Here is an 18584-nt window from a genome sequence, read left to right on the forward strand (position 1 = left end):
TCAACCAGGACTATTCCTAAATCACAAGGGGTTCCATTGCATCAGTGTGCAGCTGGTGTGAAACTGCAAGATAAGGTTTATGCAAGAATGAACCAGATTCCCAGGGTGTTGCCATGCTGCTTTCATCCTGTGACAAGCCAAGTTCCCTGAGTCTTTATCATCAGTCTCCTTTTTCTGTTTCATTTTAACCTCTATTTCTTTTTTGTTATCCAGGAAGCTGAGCTCTTACTTTGGATGACCTTCACTTCACTCTCAATGAAATGCATCTAGTCTGTACCTGAATTATTTCCTTTTTGAAGGCTTTGCTTTGCTCATTTACTGTTACATCTGTCAATTTTTTTTCATTTCACCTGGGCCAGATCCTTTTTCAACTCACTGAAATTGGCCCTCTTCCAGTTGAGTATTTCACCTTTGATTGTTTCTTGTACTTTTTCATAGCTACTCTAATCCTAATGATGTTGTGATCACTGTTTCTCCAATTCTCTCCCATTGACACCTGTTCCATTTGCTCCACTTTATTTCCTTGAATTTGATCCAGCATTGCTTTATTCCTCATTGGGCTGGTATACTTATCATGAAACTTCTCCTGTAAATATTTCAGGAATTCCTCTGGCTCTTTACCCTTTAAACTGTTTTCCCCCCAGTCTATATTAGGATACTTGAAGTCCCCCATTATCACTCCTCTCTTGTTTTAACATCTTTCTGAAATTTGCCTGAAAATTTTCTCCTCTATCTCTGTCCCATCATTTGGTGACCTGTGTCATGCATCCAGCAGTATAATAACTCCTCTTCTGCCTCCTTAATTCTAGCCAAATTTATTCTACCTTTGAACCCTTAAGCACATCAGACTGAATTTTATAGTCAGTGGTAAAGGAACACCATGCGGCATTCACCTCGCTAACAGCAGCTCACAAAGTTTTGACTGCAGACTTTTGGCTCTGTTCCAGCACAGTGCCCTCTGCAGGGCCTTTGTGGCATCTGTGAACAGGATAAGAAACAACGAGGCTCGTCAACCAATCAGATTGAAGAATTATCATTGAGACATGCAGAGTCCAAACTAGGACATATCAAGCACAGGATATAAATTAGATTTAAATAATGCACAGAAAGTAAAATAAAGATTGGAAAATATGGAATTAAGGGAGAAAGATAAAAGAGACAGTCAGAAAAAGTAAAAAAAAAAATTTTAACTGTTCAATAATAATTTTCTTCTGATGAAATGAGACTCCATATTTGTAACATTATTTTTTCAGGGACAGAGTGGTTGTTCATCACTAATTATAACACTGTTAAAAACTCACTGAGCATGGGGATCATGATGAGCGATTATCCCACGCCCATTCGTGGTGATGCAAGCAGTGCGCAACTTCATGCTATATGCTCACCTGAATGATTGCAACATGCAGCCCTGTGCTACATGTGCTGCTGACTATCTGTACACTCAGCAGGGGTCCTGGGTACATGTGAGGTTAGCATGAGATAAAGCTATACTGCAGCTCTTAAAGTCATCCTGCATGTCTTAAAGGGGAAGATTATTTTGGCTGCAGCAGATGTTGAAACTGTCTCCGAAAATGTTACTCAGCAGAAGAAAGAGGAACAATGGAGTAGCAGGCCACAGAGAGGGATTCTAGTTTCTCCAATGCAGCACTGGAGGCTTTAATCCAGGAGCAGGAAAGGAGGTGTTTAAACAATGCTCCTGCTGCCAGGACCGCTATGGAGGAGCCCTGCAGCACTTAACAGAGTGTGGCAAGATTCATTGTGATTTGCTGCATGCTGCACAACCTCGTCATCATGAAGGCACAGCCCTTGCCACCAGCAAGCAACAGTGAGCAACTGAGGAGGAGGAGGAGGGGAATGGAGGAGGCAACCAACACACCCCCTTTCATGTTTAGAGGTCCTCCTAATGATCATCTATCACTAAAGATCCAATATAGTAATCGAATATTTCTCCATAACATTTTAATAAAAAATAGCAATAATAAAGGATGTTTACTGTTAGCAAGGCAATAATACTTAGAGCCTGGATAAAAAGATATTTTATTCATGAAGATTTAAAATGTGCTCATACATATATCAGTCTGGCAAAAATATAAAAATGCGTGTGAATATGGTTAAATACAAGTATTAGATGATGATCAACTGCTGACAATTTTCAAAAAATGCTCTTTGATGTGCAAAAGCTTCATGCATCATCTTCAATTTATAAATACATTTTTTGACGTAACAAATTACAAAATCCATGAAAACTGAGTTGAGATAACAAGGTACAGATTAAGGTTGTGTAGCTGGGCAATTTTTTGTATTAACTTCAGCCACTTTGAATGAGAGTACAATAAATATTAAGTTATTAACTATATTCCATAGGATGCAGTGAGCTTTATTATCAGAATGACAAATGTTCAGTCAGTTTTAATAGGATAGGATTTTTTGTTATGCAGACAAGGTTCAGTAAGCCATGGAGTCATGATAGTAATAAAAGACAAAAAGATTAGAATGAATTTCAATTACAAATAGATTATGGCTAATGGGAAATATATGTAGTAAAGACATGGGTCTGAAAAAGTGGATTCAGCAGCAGGACAAGGCAATGATTTACGTTACAATTGATGTCATCAGTTTTTAGAATACCACACCAATATTAACAATGAGTGATTGCACTGTTACTGCAGGAAACATTTGCATTCCTTGTTTATTACACGGAAATTTATAATTTGGAGTAATGAACAAAGATACGCAGGAAACTACTCCAAATTGTTGTTAGATAATCTAGTTCACACGCATATTATATCACATACAGAATTAGGAAAAATTCTGAAATATAATTTGGGAAATATAAAGCATTGAAACTAAAACAAAATACTGTGAATGCTGGAAATGTGAAATAAAAAAACAGGAAGTGCTAGAAATACACAGCAGGTCAGGGAGCCTTTAACAAAGTTCATCGACCTGAGACGTTAATTCCGTTCCTCTCTCGAAAGGTATTGCCTGCCCTGCTGAGTATTTCCAGCATTTTCTGTTTACATTTTATAGAGAACATTGACTACTATTATTATTTAAGCTTTCAAAAACTGACCTGGTCAAGCAATATGTCAACTGAGTAGAACTATCATTTTCCATACGGTAAAATTAATAAATGGTTTTAATAAGACTGAAGGGCTGAATTTTGTCGATTGTCAGAAATGTGTTCATTGGTATGCAGGACTAGAGAATCACCATGAAACTGTCTGCCACAGAACCCAGTGCCGTAATGCTGTTTGCTGATTTTGTCAGCAGCAGGGAACTACTGTGGCAACACTGACGGCCTGACATGACTGCATCATCATTTAAATGTTTATTTATTTATTGATACAGCACTGAAACAGGCCCTTCGGCCCACTGAGTCTGTGCCGACCAACAACCACCCATTTATACTAACCCTACACTAATCCAATATTCCCTACCACCTATTTACAATGGCCAATTTACCTATCACCTGCAGGTCTTTGGCTGTGAGAGGAAACCGGAGCACCCGGCGAAAACCCACACGGTCACAGGGAGAACTTGCAAACTCTGCACAGGCAGTACCCAGAATCGAACCCAGGTCCTTGGAGCTGTGAGGCTGCGGTGCTAACCACTGCGCCACTGTGCCGCTTATAAATGCTGCTTTAAATAAATTTGAATCTCATTCCCCGCGATTCAACCAAGGATTCTCAGTTTTGTGCGTGATGTGGGGCGCTCATGTGCCTTTGGTTTCTCGACTTTCAAAAGCTGTCGCCACTGAGGTGGGAGTCCTCGGTGCTGTGAAAGGGAAGATAACCTCACCGAATCTTTTTAGGGGCTTTGCAGCAGACATTGCCGCGATGCTGAGTCTGCAGGGGGGATCTCTGCAAGGGTCTTGTGTTTGAATGGAGGGAGCTATGCAAGGGGCTTGCATGTGAATAGGGGGAGCTCTGCAAGGGGCTTGTGTTTGAATGTGGGAACTCTGCAAGGGGCTTGGGTTTCAATGGGGAACTCTGCAAGGGGCCTGTGTGTGAATGGGGGGAATCTCTGCAAGCGGCCTGTTTGTGAATGGGGGGAGTCTCTGCAAGCGGCCTGTGTGTGAATGGGGGGAAGCTCTGCAAAGGGTCTGTGTGTGAATCGCGGGGGAGCTCTGCAAGGGGCCTGTGTATGAACGGCGGGGTAACTCTGCAAGGGGCCTGTTTGTGAATGGAGTGGGGGGGAACTCTACAAGGGATTGTGTTTGAATGGGGGGGAGCTTTGCAAGGGGCCTGTGTGAATGGGTTCTGTGTGTCGGGGTGCGGGGTGGGGTAATTAGAGGGTACTCTACATGATGTTGGCATGGTTTTGAAGACTCACACTGAAGTAAAAGATGTTAGAGCAACATTATTCATAAATCTAGAGCCATATCAGGCATCCTGAAGAGCAAAATTTGACAATTTTTGGCCAGACAGGTTCATTTTGCTTTGAAAGGAAGCCGAAGGTCGCAGAGGAATAGGCATTGGTCTGATTCACCCTGTTTTCCAGATCCCCTTGCCATGTTGAGGCATCTCCACCAGAGGTAGGCCAAGAGGCAGCTGCAGTTCAGGCCGAAGCTCCTAGATGTGAACAGCAGCAGCCAGCAAGGGCAAGAAGAGCCCAAGTATGCCAGTGAGCCCACAGGACTTGGTTAGCCTACCTGCAGATGTTGGAGCGAAGACTGTGGCTGTCCAGAGAGGCCATCACAGACCTATGCAGCCTTCTGAACGATGAATTGTGACCACTGGGATTTGGTGGTCACCCTATGTCTGTGGCCCTCAAGATTACCATGGCCCTAAACTTTTATGCATCGGGATCATTCCTGGGATCCACTGGGAACATGTGTGGGGTCTCTCAGGCCTCAGCGCACCGCTGCATCAAGGAGGTGACCAATGCCCTATTCAAGAGGGCCGGTGACTATGTGCACTATAGACAGACCCTGAGAATCGGGCCAAGAGGGCCATTGGATTTGGGGCCATAGCAGGATTTCCACAGGTGCAAGGTGTAATTGACTGTACGCATGTGGCCATTGAGGCTCCCATGGATCAACCAGCCGTCTTCATCAATAGGAAGGGGTTCCACTCAATCAACAAGCAACTGGTTTGCAACCACTGAAAACATTTCCTGCAGGTGTGTGCCCACTTCCCTGGGAGCTGCCATGACTCCTACATACTTCACCAGTCCCAGCCACAGTTTTTCAATCCCCCGCTCGCCTTCAGGGTGGATTCTCAAGGATAAGGGCGACCACTTGAAGACCTGGCTTCTGATGCCATTGAGCAACACTGACAATGGTGCAGAGTACAGGTACAACACTTGCCACGGCTCCACCTGAGTGAGCAACGAGCAGGCCATTGGGCTGCAGAAGATGAGCTTCCAATGCCTTGATAGATCTGGGCGGAACCCTGCAGTATGCCCCAGAGGGAGTTGCACATATTGTGATGGCCTGTTGTGCTCAACATAATATTAGACTGCAGAGGGGGTGCCTTACATGAGGAAGACATGCGTGAGCATCAGACATCCTCCAGCAAAGAGGACCCAGAGGACAGACATGGCCAAGCAGCAATGGAAGATCAGAACATGGTGATGGAGGAAAGACACGGTGAGCAACACGGAAGGGAGGCAAGGGACAACCTTATAATGATGCATTTTCAACAACCCTGTTATCAACTGAATATGAACGCCTCATACACTCACCAGCATACATGTAGTCTCCTGCCTCTGTACTCTCTGTCTCTCCTGAATGAAGGGCAGCAACAATATGCGCCAGTGCCCATGGGACATCATTTGTGCAATAAAACCTTACGCTCATTGCCATGATAATGATATCAGTGATCACATTGGCAATGCTGTAAGCCTTATGATGGGATTTTAAGAGTCACAATTAAGACATGTTGGAATGTGATTAACAATGAGGGCTGACGATTGGCACTAAAGAACTTTTAATTTAAGTTAGCATGACATGTTTGAGCCACCCATGAATACTTGTGCGTGTAGGTATTTTTTAATTCATTTGCGGGCTCTCCTGCATGTTGTAACCCCTGCACTAGTAACTGGACTGGAGACAGGCTGCTGATCAGGACGTCTCTTGGCTTGGGATGACTTCGGCAGTCATCCTCTGGGTGCCTGAGTCCTGGAGGGCCCTGGTTGCCTGAGGGCTTCCTGCACTGTGCAGGACTGTCCTTAGGTGTCGCAGTTGCTGGAAGAGGGACTGAGGAGCCGGTATCCACACTGGATGTGGAGTGCATCCTCTCCTCATTCCACTCAAGACTTATTTGAACTTCCCTGCTCAGCAGAGAAGGACTAGGTGAGGGAACATTTTCCAGGTGTCTGGTCCTTCTCTTGCCCTGCCATTGTTGATCTGAACTTGTGGCCAAGTCGAGAATTTGCAGGTCATGGTGCATATGTGGAATTTGGCTCTCCAAGAGGGTTGCCAACCTCTTGATGGATGAAACCATGTGCTTATATGCCTGTTACATGGCAGCAGTCATGGCATGGATGGACTCCCCCACCCTTGTCCACTCAAAGCTAGGCATGGCCTCCGGCATCTCCACCAGATATTGCCTTACCTCTCTCTGCAACTCCAGCATTTCCTGTGCTGTTGAAACCCGAGGCTCATCATCAGCCTGGGGCTCAGCCTGGGCCTGTCCTCCAACTGTCAGTGGCCTCAGCTGTCACAGCTTCAGCCAGCTGCTCGGGCACATGTATGGTGCTTTCACCAGCTTGTGAGCCTAATTCTGTAGCCGAATAGATTCCCATGGAGGATAACGTATCTGTGCTGGTGGAATGCGCCAGAGAGTCATAGGACGGTGCATCCTCTGAGTGCTCCACCTCTTCAGAGGTTGTTGGGAATCTCTCAGGCTGGAATTTTACACCCCCCCCCCAAAAAAAGCAGGCTGGTGATGGGGGTGTGAGGGGGGTGCGTAAAATGGAGTTGGAGGCTCAGGGGTCCCTTCCCGACCCGTTCCCGTCTCCGTCGCCCTTTTACGTGGGGCGGTGGCAGCGAAAACCAGCCCACCAGCCCAGGCCAATCAATGCCCTTAAGTGGCCACTTAACGGCCACTTAAGGGCCTCTGCCCGCTGCCATAGGGATTTTACTGGTGGCAAATAGACAGCCCACGCCTGAGAAAAACCACCTGTTAAAAGTAGGCAGCTTTCCGGCGTCCTGGGGGGGTGGTGGTGGGGGGGAGCCCTCATGATCAGGCGCCCTGTGCCTGACAAAGGGCCACCCCCGATGCCCCAACCACCCCCAATGCCCAAAACGTCCCCCTTCCCCACAATCGACCACCCTTGCCTCACCGGAGCCCAACCGATCACCCCCATTGAGGCCCCAAAACTTACCTTCTCCTGGGGCCGTTCTTCCTCTTCAGTCTTCAGCTGGGTTGCAGTCCCAGCAGCGGCCACAGCTCCCGGTGGCGGTGCTAGAACTAAGAGCTGCCGGCCCGCTGATTGGCTGGCAGCTCCATTAGGCAGGACTTCCTGCCTCAATGAAGGGCCTGGGAACCGTAAATGTGGACTGGATCCCGAGGCCAGGCGGAGGCGGGATCGCCACCAACTTTTCGGTCAGTGGATAGCTCCCGTCCGATGAGAGTATAATTCCGGCCTCAGTGTCTACAGTGACCTGGGAGCAGTGACCTGCAAGATATAAATGAAACAACAAACATGTGTGGGTTAGGGTACACATTTTCCATTAAGGACAGCATGGCAGAGCTCTTTCAACATAAATATTGCATTGTTCTCTCATTGGCAATAATCACTTTCATGAGCTGGGACCCGAGCTCCACATCAGAGATGGTACATCCACCTTAGCTACCGGCTAGGTCCAGGAGCCTCCTCTTCAGCCTGACCTAAAAGCTGCAGGTCAGGCAACCCGCCACTGGTCCTGGCTGCCTCTCTCCTGTTTTGGGGCCTCTTCTGAAAGAGCAAGGATGCAGATATTGAACATTGCCAAAGGTCTCAACATCATGATAATATTAACATGGGCCCCTCATCAACACCTGGGAAAAGTTTTGTCTCTCATACTGGCTCAACCTGTAATGGGTCTCACTTGGGCTGAGGTATAAATGAAGGAGACTTGTTTTACATATGCAGCCATTCATCTGCCAGCAATCTGGGGGAGGCGGTGGCGTAGTGGTATTATCACTGGACTAGTAACCCAGAGACCCAGGGTATTGATCTTGAGACATGGGTTCGAATCCCACAACAGCAGAAGGTGGAATTTGAATTTAATTAATAAATCTGGAATTAAAAGCTAGTCTAATGATGGCCATGAAACCATTGTCGATTGTTGTAAAAACCCATCTGGTTAACTAATGTCCTTTAGGGAAGGAAATCTGCTGTCCTTACCTGGTCTGACCTACATGTGACTCCAGACCCACAGCAATGTGGTTAACTCTCACATGCCCGCTGAAATGGCCTAGCAAGCCAGCTAACTGCTACGAAGTCAATAAAAAGGAATGAAACCAGACCACCCGGCATCGACCTAGGCACCGGAAATGACAACGGCAAACCTAGCCCTGACAACCCTGCAAAGTCCTTCTTACTAACATCTGGGGGCTTGTGTCAAAGTTGGGAGAGCTGTCCCACAGACTAGTCAAGCAACAGCCTGACATAGTCATACTCACGGAATCATACCTACAGACACTGTCCTAGACACTGCAATCACTATCCCTGGGTATGTCCTGTCCGACCGGCAGGACAGACCCAGCAGAGGTGGCGGAACAGTGGTCTACAGTTGCCCTGGGAGTTCTCAACATCGACTCCGGACCCCATGAAATCTCATGGCATCAGGTCAAACATGGGCAAGGTAACCTCCTACTGATTACCACCTACCGCCCTTCCTCAGCTGATGAGTCAGTACTCCTCCATGTTGAACAGCACTTGGAGGAAGCACTGAGGGTGGCAAGGGCACAAAATGTACTCTGGGTGGGAGACTTCAATGTCCATCACCAAGAGTGGCTCGGTAGCACCACTACTGACCGAGCTGGCCGAGTACTCAGGACATTGCTGCTAGACTGAGTCTGCGGCAGATGGTGGGGGAACCAACACGAGGGAAAAACATACTTGACCTTGTCCTCACCAATCTGCCTGCCATAGATGCTTCTGTCCATGACAGTATTGGTAGGAGTGATCACTGCACTGTCCTTGTGGAGAAGAAGTCCCGCCTTCACATTGAGGATATCGTCCATCGTGTTGTGTGGCACTATCACCGTGTTAAATGGGACAGATTTCAAACAGATCTAGCAATGTAAAACTGGGCATCCATGAGGCGCTGTGGGCTATCAGCAGCAGGAGAATTGTACTCAACCACAATCTGTGACCTCATGGCCTGGCATGTCCCCCACTCTACCATTACCATCAAGCCAGGAGACCAACGCTGGTTCAATGAAGAGTGCAGGAGGGCATGCCAGGAGCAGCACCAGGCATATCTCAAAATGAGATGTCAACCTGTTGAAGCTACAACCCAGGACTACTTGCATGCCAAATTGCATAAGCAGCATGCAATAGACAGAGCTAAGCGATCCCATAACCAACGGATCAGATCTAAGCTCTGCAGTCCTGCCACATACAGCCGTGATTGGTGGTGGACAATTAAACAACTAACTGGAGGAGGTGGCTCCACAAATATCCCCATCCTCAATGATGGGGGAGCCCAGCACATCAGTGTGAAAGATAAGGCTCAAGCATTTGCTACAATCTTCAGCCAGAAGTGCCGGGTAGATGATCCATCTCGGCCTCCTCCTGAAGTCCCCAGCATTACAGATGCCAGACTTAACCAATTCGATTCACTCCGTGTGATATCAAGAAACGACTGAAGGCACTGGATACCGCAAAGGCTAAGGGTCCTGACAATATTCCAGCAATAGTACTGAAGACCTGTGCTCTAGAACTTGCCGCACCCCTAGCCAAGCTGTTCCAGTATAGCTACAACACTGACATCTACCCAGCAATGTGGAAAATTGCCCAGGTATGTCCTGTACACAAAAAGCAGGACAAGTCCAACCCAGCCAATTACCGCCCCATCAGTCTACTCTCCATCATCAGCAAAGTGATGGAAGGTGTCATCAACAGTGCCATCAACAGCACTTGCTTAGCAATATCCTGCTCACCTGCTCAGTGATGCTCAGTTTGGGTTCCGCCAGGACCACTCAGCTCCTGACCTCATTATGGCCTTGGTTCAAACATGGACAGAAGAGCTGAACTCAAGAGGTGAGGTGAGAGTGACTGCCCTTGACATCAAGGCAGCATTTGACCGAGTATGGCATCAAGGAGCCCGAGCAAAACTGGAGTCAATGGGAATCAGGGGGGAAACTCTCTGCTGGTTGGAGTCATACCTAGTGCAAAGGAAGATGGTTGTGGTTGTTGGAGGTCAATCATCTGAGTTCCAAGACATCACTGCAGGGGTTCCTCAGGGTAGTGTCCTAGGCCCAACCATCTTCAGCTGCTTCATCAATGACCTTCCTTCAATCATAAGCTCAGAAATGGGGATGTTCGCTGATGATTGCATAATGTTCAGCACCATTCGTGACTCCTCAAATACTGAAGCAGTCCCTGTAGAAATGCAGACAATATCCAGGCTTGGGCTGATAATTGGCAAGTAATATTTGCGCCACAAAAGTGCCAGGCAATGATCATCTCCAACAAGAGAAATCTAACCATCTCCCCTTGACATTCAATGGCATTATGATCACTGAATCCCCCACTATCAACATCCTAGGGGCTACCATTGACCAGAAACTGAAGTGGAGTAGCCATATAAATACCGTGGATACAAGAGCAGGTCAGAGGCTAGGAATCCAGTGGCGAGTAACTCACTTCCTGACTTCCCAAAGACTGTCCATCATCTGCAAGGCACAAGTCAGGAGTGCGATGGAATACTCTCCACTTGCCTGGATGGGTGCAGCTCCAACAGCACTCAAGAAGCTCGACACCATCCAGAACAAAGCAGCCTGCTTGATTGGTACACCATGCACAAACATTCACTCCCCCCACCACCAAAGCGCAGTGGCAGCAGTGTGTACCATCTACAAGATGCACTGCAGCAACGTACCAAGGCTCCTTAGACAGCACCTTCCTCACCCGCGACCTCTACCAACTAGAAGGACAAGAGCAGCAGATGCATGGGAACATCACCACCTGCAAGTTCCCATCCAAGTCACAGACAATCCTGACTTGGAACTATATCGCCGTTCTTCCACTGTCGCTGGGTCAAAATCCTGGAACTCCCTTCCTAACAGCACTGTGGGTGTACCTACCTGTCATGGACTGCAGCGGTTCAAGAAGGCAGCTCACCACCACCTTCTCAAGGGCAATTAGGGATGCGCAATAAATGCTGGCATAGCCAGTGACGCCCACATCCCATGAATGAATAAAAATAAAATCCTTTACGACCTTCCTATCCTGGGAATGGCTCTGGCACCCATGTGCCATAATACCTGTGGACTATCAGATCACAACAAGCAATTTTGAAACGTGCCATTTACTTTTGCTGAACGCAGGAGGTCATTGACCCTCTTTCTGCACTGGACCCAGTTTCAACGAGTAACCTGATGGCTACTGACCCCCTCTGCGATCTCCATCCAGACTTGCTTGGTCAGGTGAGAAGACCTCTTCTTGTCATCACTAGGGAAAAGGACCTTGGGTCAGAGAGGTTGATTGGCATGGATTAACAATTATCACGTACTGGAAAGGGTACATACATGATTAGTTACTAGACTTAACTTTCTATGTTGGATTTAATGGACAATGAATGTGCAAATCCAGCAAATTCTTAAAAATGACAGGGAGGCACAATGCTGTTCTTGTGAAGCGAGTGTTGGAACGTTATAAATTAACCAGCAAGTTCTGCAGATCTACAAAACTTAGCATCACATTTAATACCCTGAATTTACTGTCCATTCACTTGTACATTCATCATGCTATACATCATTAACATGTTGTTATTTTACCAGCAAGATCTGGCCCAATATTGAAGGTGATGGTGGTGGTAGGAGGCAGTCGGAGTTTAACTAAAGAGCAGAAGACGAAATAAGAATGAAGCAAAAAAAAACTTAAAGAGAGGAAGAATTCCTTCAAAAAGGGAGCAGAGATGGGGGGTTGGGTTTAAGAATTTTATCTGGCTCTGCATGTGATAAAGCCTAATTTATCCATAATGTATTAACAGGAAAGCTGACTCAACTATACCAAGTGAACTGTTACACCTGGCTTGACAAGCATTGAAGAATCACTAAACACGTCAACATCAAAGAAAATATTGAATTGGATGCAATGCTTATTTGATGCTCTTTAGTATTTTGCTGATGCACCTTCAGCCATCTCTGAAAGGAAAAGAAGGTAATCATTTTGTCAGTACTTTTATGAAAATAATTTATTTCCAGCAGTGGAAGAACACAGATAAACCGCATATAGAGCAGTGGTGTAATGTACTATTTGGAAATGCTGTCATGCAAGTTACAGGGTAATCTTTTTTTGCAAATCGTTGAGATGCCAATGCAATAAATTACATTAATAGGGGTATTTGAGATGGAAGGTACACAAGCAGGAGACAGACTTTTGAAATTGTCCCTAATAAACCCAAATGCTTCTTTATCCCTTCCTTTGCTTCCTTAAGATAATTATCTATATTAAAGACACTCTATAAATGTAAGTGTTTGACATTTTTGATACAATAGACCATATTTGAGATTGAGCAAGACAAAGAGTTACAGCTGTTGGTAATATATGAACATGTGTTATGATTGAAACACATACTGTTACAATCACATATTAACTCAATTTTAATAAAGATACAGTCATGCTATGCCAAAAACCTGGTATTGGCCACATAGATCAATCGTTCAATGCATTTTCCAGACAATAATCAGCAAATAAACCGAGCTAAATATCTTCAACAGCATCATGTAAAGTGGTTGGTAAAATAAAGTCGGAGAGAGTTTCTGCAAATAACACTCTGCTTGTGTTTTTTCTCTGGGGATGTGCAATATGATCCTTAAAATATCATTGTTGCACTGGCTTGAGTTTAGCAAAGAGAAAGAACAAGTTAATCCAAAACAAAGAGTACCAATCCCATTCCTCTATAATATAAGATGTGATGAAGTGTTGAGTAACTGTTCAGGAAAATATCCATTTACAGCTTACACAGGAACAATGTAGCTTCCTCTAGTGGTTGGACATTATATTCAAACAAGTATCTTAAGGTTTAAAAATGAAGAAACAATAAATTTGGTGTTCATATTTGTAGTGTTTGACCTGGGTTCAATTGTATTAGTCTGTCCACTGATCTGTGTTCACTGGGTTTGATTGCTTAGCCTGTGGGTGGAACTTAAGAGTTAAAACTGAAACTAAAAGACAGAGCTAGAATCTTCTACAGAAAACACACTGACTGCTCTGAGAAGAAATTGTACTGAGATCTTGTAAGAACTGATATTTAAAGTGGCGAGTCAAAGAGACTTAGCAGTTGGCAGGAAAAAAGACAGAAGCGCAAGGGGAGAGCCAACTGTGTAACAGCCCCGACAACCAATTTTATCTGCAGCACCTGTGGAAGAGTCTGTCACTCTAGAATTGGCCTTTATAGCCACTCCAGGCGCTGCTTCACAAACCACTGACCACCTCCAGGCACTTACCCATTGTCTCTCGAGACAAGGAGGCCAAAAAAGAAAGTGCTACAAATAAACTAGTTGGTGATTTAATACAAGTGCGATATCTGCATTGCTGTGAGATAAGTTAGACATAATATATCCAGCAACCCAGTGTAAACATAACAAAAAGGTGATGATGAAGATAACTTAACAAAATTTAATGTTACCAGCTCCAGAACCTTTTCTTCCAACGCCAGGAAATCCTCCCTTGTGCTGGGAGCAATGGATTTCGAGGTACAAGACCTCTTGCTTGCTACAGGGATGGACAGCACAGATATAGCAGCGAACTGTAAGAAAGTGATACTTGTCTAGGAGCAGAAGGCTAGTGCATATTCGAGCAGCTCACGGAAGATATGTCTATGTTTGATACGATGGTAAGTGATCTCAAAAAATCCATTGGGCCAAAGAAAAGTGTGATGATAGAATGATACACATTCCACCAGAGATCCAAGGGATATGGTGGCCAGAATTTTATGCCCCCCAAAAGATCGGGCTGGTGGCGGTGGGGGGCATAAAATGGAATGGGAGACTGGAGGAGGCTCTTCCCAACCCGCTCCCGCCTCTGCTGCCAATTTACACAGGGTGGCAGCGCTCCCAGTACTGCTGCTGAGACTAAGAGCTGCCGGCCCGCTGATTGTCCAGCAGCTCCATTAGGAGAGACTTCTTGCCTCAATGAGGTGGAAGTCCCGCCCAAAACCAATTAAGGGCCTGGGGACCATAAAAAACAGTCTGGATCTCCAGGCCTGGCGGAGGCGAGATCGCCACTGAGTTTTTGGCCGGTGGACGGTTCTCCCCCACCCTCAGTAAAATCCGGCCCCGTGAGTCCATTGAACAATATGGGACAGCATTGCAGCAATTGGCGGCTACATATAAATGTGGCACACGAACCAACAAACTAATTCATGACTAATTAATTGAAACAACTTCAATTCCATGAATTAGCGAGTGTCTCCTCATGAAGGAGGATGATTTAACCTTGGAAAAAGCCATAACTTTGCCATGTTAGATTCGAAGAGGTTACATACGCATGTGCCCTTAGCCTCAGGGTTGCAGACACAGCTTTCCCAACCAGCTTCAGTGCAAAGGTCAAGGACAAGAAGACCTCAGCAATCTCATCAAAGTGTGCCCCTTTATAGTCAATGACCTTCAAAACTGTGCCCAAATTGTAGAAATGCTCATCCATTTTGCTAAGGTGTGTCAAAGAAAAAGACTTCATCGGTTCGACATGTGAGGGAGTCTGCTCCTGAGAGTGAGGTACAACATATATTTACCATCACAAAAAGTAAAGCACCAGGTCACTTTAAGGAGTGCTCAGTCGAGATCACAAGCATCTCAGTGTTACCTCTTATCGATGTTGGCGCCAAAGTACCTATTTTGAGTGACAAACTCTACCATCTGTATTTTTCAGAATTTTCCCTCCCTCCTGCAACAGACATTCCTCAAGCTTATGATGACACTATCATTTCAGTTTTGGGGATGATCACAGTTCCAGTATGCTACAAAAACATTACCCGAGACAGGGTCACTTTCTATGTAACTAAAAGCCGAAGCCTTATGGAGGTAAACCTTTTTGATAGGCTTGGATTCAAACTCACTGACCCACTGGAGCACACATTAATGTGATTGATAACGCAGATTATGCACACCAGTATCCTTCCTTATTTACTGGGTTTGGGGAGATCAAGGGGTACTGTCATGCTCCACGCATTGACACATCAATTCAACCAGTTTCACAATATTTGAGACAGTTGCCATTTGCAATCCGTGCTGAAGTGTCGAATGAGCTGAAACAACTAGAAGCAAATGGTATCATACAGCGAATCGACTCATCGCCATAGATATCAAATCTAGTCATGGCACGATGAAAAAATGGTGAACTTAGACTATGCATTGACCTAATGGCAGTCCACAAAGCTAATTTACCAGACAAGTATCCACTTCCTACAATTCAAGAACTGAGCATCAATTTATGACTCCACAGTCTTCACAAAGCTTGATATGCGTTGGAGTTATCTTTAGATATCTCTAGCAGAACAAAGCCGATATCTTACAGCTTTTGTTATCAATGAGTGTGTTTCAGTACCGCAGAATGTCATATGGACTAACTTCAGCACCTAGCACATTCCAGAAGATCATTTCTTCAGTCGTATCGAATGATGAGGGGATGCTCAACCTACCTGATGACGTCATTGTCCACAGAAGGGACAAAGCTGAACATGATCAATGATTATCAGCAGTGCTCACTCGACTTGCAAAACATAATTTGAATCTCAACAAGGACAACTCCACATTTGCAGCACTTGAGATTGACTTTCTAGGTTACAGAATTACAGCAGCTGGAGTAAAGCCTACACACTCTCTGACCGGAAAGACACCAACTGAACTTATGATAGGTCATAACTTTCGCATCCCACTGACCGTTCTTAAGCCATCGCTACCAGTTAACGAGGATGTCAGAGTGAAAGCAGATGAAATCGCAAGGTGACAAGGTAAATCAAAAGCATACTATGACAAGCATACAGGTGCAAGGGAACCACAATTTAAAGTTAGAGATTGGGTTTGAATCAAACGGCCAAATCATGACGTAAACTTGCTTCATCAGTATCAGGTCCAAAGCAGATTTAATGTTTGCTTGGTACCAATGCTTATCTTTTAGATGACAACAGCAAGTGGAATGTGAGACTTTTGATAGGAAGCAGACCAGGATATTTTGAGGATAGTGGTTATGAGGATACATTTCCTTTTCCTATGAGTGATATTGACCATCCGCCTCATCAAGTTGATCAAACAGATCCACATCCTCAAATTCATAAATATAATCAAAGACCTTTGTGAGACTATTTCTGTACTTATTGAAAACAGACAAGGTGAACACCAAGAAATAACTTGATGTATGTATGTTTGTTGTTTAAAATGCTTTCATTCAAAAGTAATGTCTTTAGTCAAAAGGGGGAAAAAGTAATGTTTGATTGATCTGGGTTTGATTGTATTAGTCTGTCCATTGATGTGTGTTCACTGTGTTTGATTGCTTAAGCCAATGGGTGGAGCTTCAGAGTTAAAACTAAAACTAAAAGACAGAGCTAGAACCTTGCATAGAAAACACACTGACTGATCTGAGAAAATATTGTGCTGAGATCTTGTAAGAACTGATATATTTTAAAGTTCCGTAAATAAACCAGTTGGTGATTTAATACAAATGTGATATCTGCATTGCTCTGAGATAAATCAGATATGCATAATATATCCAGCAACCCAGCGTAAACATAACAATATTGCATTATGTTATGTTCCATTTTGATGGCATTATACAAGAGCACAATAACTCACAATCTTCAACTTGTGTCAGAATTGAGAGAGCTGTCCCACAGCTAGTCAAACAACAGCCTGATGTAGTCATACTCATGGAAACATACCTTACATACAATCTCCCAGACACCACCATCTTCATTCCTGGGTATGTCTTGCCCAACCGGCAAAACAGACCCACCAAAGGTGGCGGCACAATGGTATACAGTCAGAAGGGAGTGGTCCAGGGTGTCCTCAACGTTGACTCTGTATCCCATAAGGTCTCATGGAATCAGGTCAAACATGGGCAAGGAAACCTCCTGTTGATTACCACCTACCACCCTCCCTCAGTTAATGAATCAGTACTTCCCTATAATAAACACCACTTGGGAAAAACATTGAGGGTGGGAAGGGCACAGAATGTACTCTGGAAGGGGGACTTCAATGTCCATCATTGAAGAGTGGCTCGGTAGCACCACTACTGACCGAGCTGGCTGAGTCCTGAAGGACATATCTGCCAGACTGGGCCTGTGGCTGGTGGTGAGGGAACCAACAAGAGGGAAAAACCTACTTGACCTTGTCCTCACCAATCTACCTGTCGCAGATGCTTCTGTCCATGACAGTATTGCTAGGAGTGACCAGCGCACAGTCCTCGTGAAGGCGAAGTCCCTACTTCACACTGAGGATGCCGTCCATCATGTGTGGCACGACCACTGTACTAAATGGGATCGATTCAGAACAGATCTGGCAGCTCAAATCTGTTCAACCATGAGGCGCTGTGGGCCACCATCAGCAGTAGAACTGTATTCAAACACAATCTGTAACCTCATAACCTGCCGTACCCCTCACTCTAACATTACCATCAAACCAAGAGATCAACCCTGGTTCAATGAGGAGTGCAGGAGAACATGCCAGGAGCAGCACAGGCATACATAAAAATGATGTATCAACCTGGCGAAGCTACAGCACAGGACTACTTGCATGCCAAACAGTTGAAGCCACATGCAAAGAACAGAGCTAAGCAATCTCTCACAACCAACGATCAGATCAAAGCTCTGCAATCTTGTCGAACCCAGTTGTGAATTGTGGTGGACAATTAAACAACAAACAGGAGGAGGAGGTTCCTCAAATATCCCCATCCTTAATTTTGGAGGAGCCCAGCATATAAGTGCAAAAAAAAAGGCTGAATAATTCACAACCATCTTTAGTCGGAGTGCCGGATAGATCGTTCATCTCGGCCTCATCCTGAGGACCGTGGCATCAGAGATGCCAGGTTTCAGCCAATTCGATTCACTCCATGTGATATTAAAAAATGGCTGTAGGCACTGGATACTGCAAAGGCTATGGATCCTGACAGCATCTCGGCTGTAGTACCTAAGACTTGTGCTGCAGAACTAGCCACAATCACTAGCCAAGCTATTCCAGTTCAGCTACAACACTGGCACCTACACGACAATGTGGAAAATTGCCCAGATATGTCCTAGCCACAACAAGCAGGACAAATGCAATGCAACTAATTTCCGCCCCATTAGTCTACTCTCGATCATCAGCAAAGTGATGGAAGGTGTCAGCGACAGTGCTATCAAGAGCCTTCTCTCACCTTCACATGGTCCATCTCCGACACTTCCCTTCCCTTCCTCGGCTTCTCTGTCTCCATCTCTGGGGATAGGC

The 18584-nt window shown here is 45.2% G+C and overlaps 1 long non-coding RNA gene across 3 annotated transcripts in view; it reads left to right on the forward strand.

The window, feature by feature from the left end:
- The window catches only part of LOC137371932 (uncharacterized), a 93149-nt gene that overhangs the window by 12101 nt on the left and 62464 nt on the right, over nucleotides 1-18584 (forward strand). For 2 of the 3 annotated variants that reach the window (XR_010975316.1, XR_010975315.1), the window contains exons 3-5: nucleotides 12155-12324; nucleotides 13799-14002; nucleotides 15037-17092. This is a non-coding gene — a long non-coding RNA (uncharacterized lncRNA). Of the gene's footprint in view, nucleotides 1-12154; nucleotides 12325-13798; nucleotides 14003-15036; nucleotides 17093-18584 lie in introns of those variants that run through there. The other variant, XR_010975317.1, reaches the window with a different exon arrangement.

The sequence above is a fragment of the Heterodontus francisci genome, chromosome 7, assembly GCF_036365525.1.
Source record: "Heterodontus francisci isolate sHetFra1 chromosome 7, sHetFra1.hap1, whole genome shotgun sequence".
Taxonomy (NCBI): Eukaryota; Metazoa; Chordata; class Chondrichthyes; order Heterodontiformes; family Heterodontidae; genus Heterodontus; species Heterodontus francisci.